The sequence below is a fragment of the Salmo trutta genome, chromosome 8 (assembly GCF_901001165.1).
Source record: "Salmo trutta chromosome 8, fSalTru1.1, whole genome shotgun sequence".
Classification (NCBI taxonomy): Eukaryota; Metazoa; Chordata; class Actinopteri; order Salmoniformes; family Salmonidae; genus Salmo; species Salmo trutta.
In genome coordinates, this window is record NC_042964.1 from 13645346 (window position 1) to 13656707 (window position 11362).

Genomic DNA, 11362 nt, shown 5'->3' on the forward strand with positions numbered 1-11362 from the left:
TTCACGTAATTGAGAGTTTCTTATTCCCTTTTTCTCGGCTGACCTTTACTCCGACATATTTCGAGAGGAGTGCAAAGGTGAGTCCAAGCATCTTGGTTTTCAAAAGATCTCTCGCTCTCGGGAGCTACCCTGACAAGTTTGTAATTGGGGTTTTGGTGAACTGTGTCCTCTTCTTTTTACACTCACCTGGAGAGTCAATTCTTTAATTGTGGTTGAGGTCTTAGTCTGGATCTAATTATTATATTTTTTTCAGCCCCGGAAGTTTCCAGGGGCCCACTGGTAACGCCTGAGGTAATTGACAGCTGATTCTCAGGGCGGAGTCCGTGTCACTGTCGACAATGAGAGGAAGGGATCATTAATGCAGTGCATCTTCACCTTCATACCTCTTCTCTCCTCTCTAGCAGACCATCAGCGCTATTCACAGCTATAAATTCCTGTTAGGAAAGAGTCAGTAGGGGGGACAGGAGCATGATTCGACAACTGAGCAGTACCTTTGCAACGCAATGTGTTGGAGAGAGACAGATTGCCATCCTTTAGTCTGTTAGGTGAATCCTATTGTCGTCTATTGATATCAGCGATGGTACTAATCCATTGATTAGTAATTCCCCTGGGGGGCCTAAGGGCAAACCATCCAGGAGGTTCTGCCTTAAACGTTGACATTTGTTTGACGTACTGCGTCCGTTACTTATCAACCTGTCCGTTTCTGAGCTGTTGTGTGAAGGTCATGTGATGTTGAAAGCGATTCATTAAAAACATATTGACTATCTGTAACTGTCCCAGTCACAAAGGACACGGCAAAGAAAGTAAAGCCGTCACTCTGCTTTTCTGCTAATGATGTATTATAAAGCATATTTCAGGCGGGCAGCGATATATTACCCGGCCATCTTGGAAATGACAAACCGTAATAAGACCTTTGAATAATGTATTGAGCAATTATGTCTTGATTAGTGTTGGCTTCAGTGATTCCCTCCAGTCAGGAGAGTGAACCTCAAATAATGACTGAGGTTTCAAGGAGTCGATCCCATCTCTTAGAAAGTTCACTTGAGGTTGACACTTCTGTTTACTCTCTGGATCAAGTCAACTAACAGGCTGATTCAATCTGCTTTGAAATCATGGCAATCACCTCCTTGGGCAAAAATGGATGAATTAAAGATCAGATATTAAGTCGGGTGCTTTCCCAAATGTGTGTTTAGAACTCAAAGGGTATCCATTTCTTCCAGGACTCGACAGTAAAAAAAAAGAAAAAGTGGTTGAGAAACTTCAAATGTTGACTGCCATATTGAGATGTATAAAATGATATAATTTATTTTCCCCCATTGAGTATCCTAAGAGCGTGTCCAGACGAGTGATGCATCTCTTACATCTCTTACAATGCCTGGAAGAAGCATCTGGCTTTGTTGTGGGAACTTGCCAGGGGAATAAAAATGGATACCTAATACAAAGTCAGACCATCTGTGCTAGTCGCAATTAGCTGTCTCGAACTGTTTAGAGGAACATTAAATATATTACCTTGAACGTCCTAATTATCTCCAACTTCAGAGGCCTGAAATATAGATTCAAATCTCAATCAGCAACCAGCGTTTCTAATGATTATGCCAGTGTCAAGCCATTGTTTATAATGTCAAATATGAATCACACATTCTAAATCTGGTACTTTCTAATGGATGTACAGTATATACAGTCCATTCGGAAAGTATGCAGACCCCTTGACTTTTTCCACATTTTGTTACGTTACAGCCTTATTCTAAAATGGATTAAATGTTTTTTTCCTCATCAATCTACACACCCCATAATGACAAAGCAAAAACATGTTTTTAGAAATGTTTGCAAATGTATACAATGCAAAAAAAACTACGAAATATAACGTTTATATAAGTATTCAGACCCTTTACTCAGTACTTTGTTGAAGCACCTTTGGCAGTGATTACAGCCTCAAGTCTTCTTGGGTATGACCCTACAAGATTGGCACACCTATATTTGGGGAGCTTCTCCCATTCTTCTCTGCAGATCCTCTCAAGCTCTGTCAGGCTGGATGGGGAGCGTTGCTGCAAAGCTATTTTCAGGTCTCTCCAGAGATGTTCAAGTCCGGGCTCTGGCTGGGCCACTCCAGGACATTTAGAGACTTGTCCAGAGCCACTTCTGGAGCAGGTTTTCATCAAGGATCTCTCTACTTTGCTCCATTTATCTTTCACTCGATCCTGACTAGTCTCCCAGTCCCTGCCGCTGAAAAACATCCCCACAGCATGATTCTGCCACCACCATGCTTCACCGTAGGGATGGTGCCTGGTTTCCTCCAGATGTGATGCTTGGCATTCAGGCCAAAGAGTTCAATCTTGGTTTCATCAGACCAGAGAATCTTGTTTATCATGGTCTGAGAGTCCTTTAGGTGCATTTTGGTGAACTGCAAGCGGGCTGTCATGTGCCTTTTTACTGAGGTGTGGCTTCTGTCTGGCCACTCTTCCATAAAGGCCTGATTGGTAGAGTGCTGTAGAGATGGTTGTCCTTCTGGAAGGTTCTCCTATCGCTACAAAGAAACTCGGGCGCTCTATCAGAGTGACCATCAGGTTTTTGGTCACCTCCCTGACCAAGGGCCTTCTCCCCCGATTTCTCAGTTTGGCAGGGAGGCCAGCTCTAGGAAGAGTCTTAGTGGTTCCATACTTCTTCCATTTAAGAATGATTGAGGCCACTGTGTTCTTGGGGACCTTCAATGCTGCAGACATTTTTTAGTACCCTTCCCCAGATTGTGCCTCCACAGACAATTCCTTCGACCTCATGGCATGGTTTTTTTCTGTCAACTGTGGGACCTTACATACACAGGTGTGTGCCTTTCCAAATCATGTCCAATCAATTGAATTTAAAGTTACAAAAAACAGTAACGCAATAAAATAACAAGGAGGCTATGTACAATGGTTACCGGTACTGAGTCAATGTGCAGAGGTACGGTTTAGTCGACATAATTTAAGTCATATGTACATTAGGCAGCTCCTGTACGGACTCGGGAGAGGCGAAGGCCGAGAGCCATGCGTCCTCCGAATCACAACCGAACCAAGCCGCACTGCTTCTTGACACAATGCCCACTTAACCCGGAAGCCAGCCGCACCAATGTGTCGGAGGAAACACTGTGCACCTGGCGACCGTGTCAGCGTGCACTGGGCCCGGCCCGCCACAGGAGTCGCTAGTGCGCGATGGGACAAGGACATCCCTGCCGGCCAAACCCTCCCCTAACCCGGACGACGTTAGGCCAATTGTGCACCGCCCCGCTGGTCTCCCGGTCACGGCCAGCTGCGACAGAGCCTGGACTCAAACCCAGAATCTCTAGTGGCACAGCTAGCACTGCGATGCAGTGCCTTAGACCACTGCGCCACTTGGGAGCCCCACGACTAAGCATAGATAATAAACCGTGAGTAGCAGCAGTGTAAAAAAGGGGGTCAAATAGTCTGGGTAGCCATTGTATTAAGCTGTTTAGCAGTCTTATGGCTTGGGGATAGAAGCTGTTAAGGAGCCTTTTGGTCCTAGACTTGGTGCTCCGTTACCGCTTGCCGTGCGGTAGCAGAGAGAACAGTCTATGACTGGGTGGCTGGAGTCTTTGGCAGTTTTTAGGGCCTTCCTCTGGTATAGAGGTCCTGGATGGTTGGCAGCTTGGCCCCAGTGATGTACTGGGCCATACGCACTACCCTCTGTAGCGCCCTGCGGCCAGATATTTTAGATTGTCAGAACATTTTTATTTTTAGATTGTCAGAACATTCCATTTTCAGAGAGAATAACACAGGCCTACAAATAGCAATATGGACTCAATGGCCTCAAGTGGCCACACAGTTAAACACAATTGTAGAGATTAGCTACTGGTCATTTGAAATGGTTGCTGAATCCATTTTTGGACATAATTGTATTACATGTACTCATTGATTCTTGAAGATTATAACTTATACATGCCTCATGAGCTTAGTTCAACTGTCATACCCCATCAGAACCCAACATATAAGACTGTTTAACTCCAATGTTTGTAAACAATATAAATGTAAATAAACACTGTATAGCCTCAAATCATGGTTAAAACTATGCAATTAATATCATGGATGGTCAGTCCCTGAATCCATAGCTCTGTCTATGAATTAGAGAGTGGTTACATTTCAACAGCCTCATCCCTTAGCTTTAAGATGATTATGCTTGTCTTTATACAGTACAGTACTCCATGGCAGACCTATCCGTTAACTTTGACCTCAACTTTACAGATGATGGCCCAGTGAATGGTAGTCACTCCATTGTCAACTGGATAGAATGTCACCTCTCTTGGTCCAGTAGGTGAAAAACAGTCTCTTTGGCCTTTTTCTTTCTTTGGCAACTTAGAGTCCGTTTACTTTAGACATCACTACCACATAATCCCACTCCATACCGTCGGATAGCAGTAGCTCTGGTTCTAACTAGAGGGACTACTTTAGATACAGCTACAATTTATTCTGTAATAGGTTAGGAGAACTTACGCAACGGGTTAGGAGAATTAACGTAGGAGGTTAGGACAATTAGGTTAAGGTAAGGAAAAAGGTTTAAGGGGTTCGCAAAAATTCTCTCCTTAACTGCTACGAAAAGCCACTCGTGTTGACGTGGTGTATTTTTAGGGAGTTCCGTTTTGATGTGCTTCTGCACATCCAGGTCATTTGGACTGTGGGGGAGAGCATGTGGTCCTCTTGATGCAGCTTTTCTTTCTTTTGTGTTCTTGGTATCACCTCAACTAAATACAACTGAATGACCAAACAATGATGGAGACGGCCGGCCTAGAGGGCCAACGCTGCCAGGTCTGAGGTCAGATGCTGGAGAAGGTAAGCTTAGGGCTAGGACCTAGACATAGCCAGACTACTGAACAGCATACTAACTGGTTTCATAATGACTAACGTCCTATTTAGCTTTACTGACAGAATATGATGCGTAATCATGTGCATTTTATCTGATTGCTTTGTTTGCAGTCACATCTGGGGAAGTTGACTGAGAGCGGGGCCTCAACTGATGCGACCTGGAAGAACTTGCCTTTAATCGAGTGAAATGGATGATATTCATCATTGGCCTATGCTGAACTCAGAGTAAGTCATCGTTTGCCTCGCTTGTCCTGAATCCAACTGTTGTTGGTCTTTTAGGTCTATAGGTATAGTCACCAAGGATGTCTGTATCACAGGAGGTTGGTGGCACCATAATTGGGGAGAACAGGCTCATGGTAAGGACTGGAGCGGAATCAGTGGAATTGTTTCCAGGTGTTTGATGCCAATCCATTTGCTCTTTTCCAGACATTATTATGAGCCGTTCCCTCCTTAGCAGCCTCCACTGGTCCGTATAGACACAGTGGGATCCCATTGTTTATTTCTTTTCAGGCTCATCTAAGGGATTCTTGACTATGAAGATGGCTAGGTGTGGGGCCCATTATGCAATGGGCAGAGGTCCAGATTCAGCTAAGTGTCAAAGATGGGAGAGATGGAGGGGAAGGGAGAGAGGGAAGGTGAGATTGAGAGACAGACAGAGAGAGGGAGAAACTGCGGGACGGACAGAGTGAGGGTGAGACTGACAGAGACGGGCAGGTAGAGACTGAAGGAGAGAGAATAAGAGGGAGAGTGAAGGGAGAGGTTAATGGAGAGATAAGATAAGATTGAGTTGAAGAGGAGGGAAGGAGACGGGAGGTATTTATCCCCACAGGTTGTCTTTAACAGTTATTTTTTATTCCACTCCTGGAGGACTCCAAGTGTGCTCAGTTTGTTGGTCAGTTGAAACACCCTGCAATATGTTACAGGTTTACAAGAGAGTCACAATATTGCATTCTTTTTTTCAATTATAATTTTTTGAATAAGTAAACATACAATCTGCCTGCAGTGAAGCCGCTCAACATTTACATTACATTGTCATCTAACAGACTCCCATCCAGAGCGAACCACAGAAGCAACCAGGGTCAACGCCCTGCCCAAGGACACGTCGACAGGCCTCCCACCAAGTCAAAACGGGGACCCGAACCAGCGACCTGTCGGCCACCGGCCCAAGCTCCCAACCGCCAGGCCACCAACCCTCCAAGACCCCCCCCCCCCCCCCACAGTTTCCCCCGAGAGCTGCTCCTCAACCAACCGAGACCCCCCCACCTCTCCCTCCATTCCCCACCCCCAAAACCCCCCTAGCCACCGTCCCCCAATGCACCAACAACCAACAAGAAGAGCAAAAGACAAAAACAATGTAAAAACAAAATACGTCAAGGACAACAAAAATCTAAACAGCAAGACCAACTGGATATGTTTCAGTGCATGTGTGTGTGCACGCGTGTATGCATGTGTGTGTGCACATGCGTGCAAGCACCTGCACGGTATCAACCTCAAGCAAACAGGCATTAGATGTAACAGCGTTGCAATATTGCATTATTGATTCGTTCTAAGTCATCTGAAATCTTTCGACTCCATTTAAATCTTATGTTAATTGGCACGTTCATGCTTATGGCATACATTTCAATTGGAAAGCATGCATTTAAGGCTATGACTACCCAGGATGCCTCAGAGCATCTGATTTTTGTGTACTATATAGCCCACAAAATAATACGACTTTAGACTGCAGTTACATAAACCCCTCCCGTTAATAGCCTCAGCGTTAGTCTCATCACCCCTAAGCCACACTCACTTGTCACTTTTAGTTCAACACGTCAACTGCAAAGTGGAGTCAGGAGCAGTGGTGAAAAAAAAGTGCTCAATTTTCATGCTTGAATAAAAGTAAAGATACCTTAATAGAAAATGACTCAAGTAAAAGGGAAAGTCACCCGGTAAAATACTGCTTGAGTAAAAGTCAAAGTATTTGGTTTTAAATATACTTAAGTATCAGAAGTAAATGGAATTGCTAAAATGTACTTTAGTATCAAAAGTACAAGTATAAACCATTTCAAATTCCTTATATTAAGAAAACCAGCCTTTTTTTATGGATTGGGGCACACTCCAACAAGGGGCACACTCCAACACTCAGACATAATTTACAAATGACGCATTTGTGTTTAGTGACTCTGCCAGATCAAAGGCAGTAGGGATGACCAGGGATGTTCCCTTGATAAGTGTGTGAATTGTACTTTTGGGTGTCAGGGAAAATGTATGGAGTAAAAAGTACATTTATTTTCTTTAGGAATGTAGTGAAGTAACAATATAAATAGTAAAGTACAGATACCCCAAAAAACTACTTAAGTAGTACTTTAAAGTATTTGTTTAACTTAACTACTGGTCAGCAGGTTACTACTTACTATTAGAGTCACTCAAAGTTGCATGTGAAGGGGAAGCTACCGTGACAGACTGAACCACTAGCTTTTGGGGTAAACTAGCTAGCTTATTTAATGTACTGCAATGTGACACATTCATAGGCTATTCATGTCAACAGAAGTGAATGGGCTGGCAGTGGTATTTACAAGACATATATATCTTCACTGAACAAAAATATAAATGCAACATACAACATCTTAAAAGATTTTATAGTTCATATAAGGAAATCAGTCAATTGAAATAAATAAATTAGGCCCTAATCTATGGATTTTACATGACTGGGAATACAGATATGCATCTGTTGGTCACAGATACCTTAAACAAAAGGTAGGGGTGTAGATCAGAAAACCACTCAGTATCTGGTGTGACCAGCATTTGCCTCATGCAGCGGGACACATCTCCTTCACATAAGTTGATCAGGTTGTTGGTTGTGGCCTGTGGGATGTTGTCCCACTCCTAATCAGTGGCTGTGTGAAGTTGCTGGATATTGGAACGAACTGGAACCACTGTCGTACACGTCGATCCAGAGCATCCCAAACATGCTCAATGGGTGACATGTCTGGTGAGTATGCAGGCCAGCTTCCAGGAATTGTGTACAGATGAATGACATGACAATTTGCCCCAGGATCTTGTCACGATAAATCTGTGCATTCAAATTGCCATCTATAAAATGCAATTGTGTTTGTTGTCCATAGCTTATGCCTGCCTGTACCATAACCCCACTGCCTCCATGGGACACTCTGTTCATAACGTTGACATCAGCATACTGCTCACCCACACGACGCCATACACGCTGTCTGCCATCTGCCCGGTACAGTTGAAACCGGGAGTCATCCATGAAGAGCACACTTCTCCAGCATTCCAGTGGCCATCGAAGGTGAGCATTTGCCCACTGAAGTCGGTTATGATGCCGAACTGCAGTCAGGTCAAGACCCTGGTGAGGATGATGAGCACACAGATTAGCTTCCCTGAGACGGTATCTGACAGTTTGTGCAGAAATTCTTTGGTTGTGCAAACCCACAGTTTCATCAGCTGTCCGGGTGGCTTGTCTCAGACGATCCCACAGGTGAAGAAGCCGGATGTGGAGGTCCTGGCCTGGCGTGGTTAAACGTAATCTGCGGTTGTGAGGCCGTTTGGATGTACTGCCAAATTCTCTAAAACGATGTTGGAGGTGACTTATGGTAGGGAAATGAACATTCAATTCTCTGGCAACAGCTCTGGTGGACATTCCTGCAGTCAGCATGCCAATTGCACGCTGTGGCCTTGTGTAGTGTGACAAAACTGATAGTTTGAGTGCTCTTTTATTGTCCCCAGCACAAGGTGCACCTGTGTAATGATCGTGCTGTTTAATCAGTTTCTTGATATGCCACACCTGTCAAGTGGATGGATTATCTTGACAAAGGAGAAATGCTCACTAACAGGGATGTAAACACATTAGTGCACAACATTTTTGAGAAAATGTTTTTGTGCATATGGAACAATTCTAGGATCTTTTATTTTGGCTCATGAAACATGGGACCAACACTACATGTTGTGTTTATATTTTTGTATAGTGTAAGTGGGACACACATCTATGGTATACCCTGCTACGTGAGGCTTGTATGCAACTAGGGTTACAAAATTCCAATAAGTTTGCCAAAATTCCTAGGTTGGAGGATTCCCGAATTTCCTGTTTATTCTATCCTGATTCCAGGAATTTTCCAACCAAGATTTCTGGAAAACCGGGGAATTTTAGGAAAGATACTGGAATTTTGCAACCCTACGCAATGCTATACAGTAGAATGTTCAGATAGAACTGTTCTGTGTAGAACAGACATTATTCTCTCTCAAGCAGGATAGAGAGTCATGTAAGCGCTATCCATTACATTACTTTCTACAATCTTCTAAACATTGTAACTAGTCTAACTGTGGTACTTTGTCAAAAAAACTGATTGAACGTGACTTTCCCTTTCAGGCAGTACAGTGTGAATTTAGCCAGGGCTAATTAGTTGTAATATTTCATGAGTGAATCTCCTCTGATGAATTTAGCATTTTCTATGAGTCCCACCCCTTACACTCCCTCGCATAACATGTATTCATGTGAATCACAGTATGATTGGAGATTGTATAAGAATAAGTTGATTTGGACTTCCTTTTGCGTTTGCATCTGATAATACCCATGTCGGGTGGATGGGGGGCATGTCTGCAATAAGCATCATGGATCTTTAATGTTTCGTACTTGCATACTAGATTGTGCAATTGTATTAATGAATCATCAAGAGACCATTATTAATTATTATGTCAGAAATGAGTAACTGTAACTGATGACATTTGCTCTAATGCTTTCCCCCATATATGTCAATATTAGCTCACATGTTGTGCTGTGATTATGTTTTGTGGATATGAAAATACAATCTTAATGTAATGTGTGATCAGGATTGTAATGGATTGTAATCGTCCCATCTACATCGTGTCAGCTGCCCTTTTCGTCCCCATGCTAGCTAGCAGTGGCCACCGCAGCCATTTTGGAATGGCAGTGTCAGCCAATCAGCTCCTTTGTTGTTCATTGTGGCTACGGCTAGCTTGCATGAGGACGAAAAGGTCAGTTTTCCTGCAAAACTAGCTGTATTACAATCTTTTCGATGGAGCAGTGTGGATTAAGGTAAAATGTGGAATAGATGTCTTCACGAACATACCCAAACCAGATTACCCGAGATCTGACCCGGTATCCAACTGGGTCGGAACCAAAATGCTGTAGTTGACTCTCAGAACCCGGGTCGGATCACGCTCGGTGCGCATGGACCCCGGAACTGTGTGAAAATAACGACCAGATCCGAAATGATATTTTGAAGAAGAAAATATCCTGATTAAACAGGCTGCTTTCATAAAATGAATGTGAAATGTTCACTGTCAGACAAGTCAAAACAGTTTTACTAGCTTTCGTGGCATTAAATCCGATTTTTTTTATCTTTGGAATCCATTTGGGTCCTATACAGACCCGACCCAATTTGGATGCGATTCTCTCTCATCTCTGACATATTTTGGGTCCAATCCACCTTGGATCCAAAGTGGATTGGGTATTGAAAAGAAAAGTGGATTGGGTATTGAAGAAAAAAAATGAATGGGTCCTGTCGATCTCGGATGGGAATTTCATGGCTCCAATTCGGTTCGGATTTCAATTTCGGGATCCGAGAAGACCTCTAATTTGGAGTACAGGGGCATATCCCATCCCTGCATTGAGCACCAGCTCAACAGTGTCATAATGTAACCAGGACTGCGTTCAGACCCTAGTGCAGTTAAAATAAGCGTAATGGTAGGGTCGGTACACTTCTGGCAAAGTCAACAAGTTTTGCTATCAACTGAGTAAATTGCCTCCCATTTCAAACCAATGATTACCCCAAGCTGTCCATTGTACTTGAGTAAACAGACAGCAGTGGTGTATAGTACTTAAGTAAAAACACTTTAAAATACAACTTAAGTAGTTTTTTGGAGTATCTGTACTTTACTATTTATATTTTTCACAACTTTTACTTCACTACATTCCTAAAAAAATATATATATTATTTTTTTCCATATACTTTCCCTAACACCCAAAAGTACTCGTTCCATTTTGAATGCTTAGCAGGACAGCAAAATTGTCTAATTCACACATTTATCAAGAGAATATCCCCGGTCATCCCTACTGCCTGCGATCTGGCAGACTCACTAAACACATGCTTTGTTTGTAAATTATGTCTGGGTGTTGGAGTGTGCCCCTGGCTATCTGTAAATAAAATTAAAAAAACTGAAAATGGTGCTGTCTGGTTTGCTTAATATAAGGAATTTCAAACTATTTATACTTTTGATACTTAAGTATATTTTAGCAATTACATTGACTTTTGATACTTAAGTATATTCAAAACCAAATACTTTTACTCAAGTATAATTTGACTGGGTGACTTTCACTTTTAGTCATTTTCTATTAAGCCATCTTTACTTTTACTCATGTATGACAATTGGGTACTTTTTCCACCACTGACTGACAGTGTGTCAAAAACAGAGAAAATGTAAATTCCCAGTGGTGCAGTTCTTGAAACCAAGAACTGCAGACCAAGTGTGTGTGTGTGTGTGTGTGTGTGTGTGTG

At 42.9% G+C, this 11362-nt stretch overlaps 1 long non-coding RNA gene across 1 annotated transcript; it reads left to right on the top strand.

Annotated features, from left to right (window-relative positions):
- Positions 1–4118: 4118 nt before the first annotated feature.
- LOC115197907 (uncharacterized) lies at positions 4119–6034 on the top strand. Its single transcript, XR_003879103.1, has 3 exons — positions 4119–4817; positions 4962–5075; positions 5894–6034. It is a non-coding gene; the product is annotated as an uncharacterized LOC115197907 (long non-coding RNA).
- The last annotated feature ends 5328 nt before the right edge of the window (positions 6035–11362 follow it).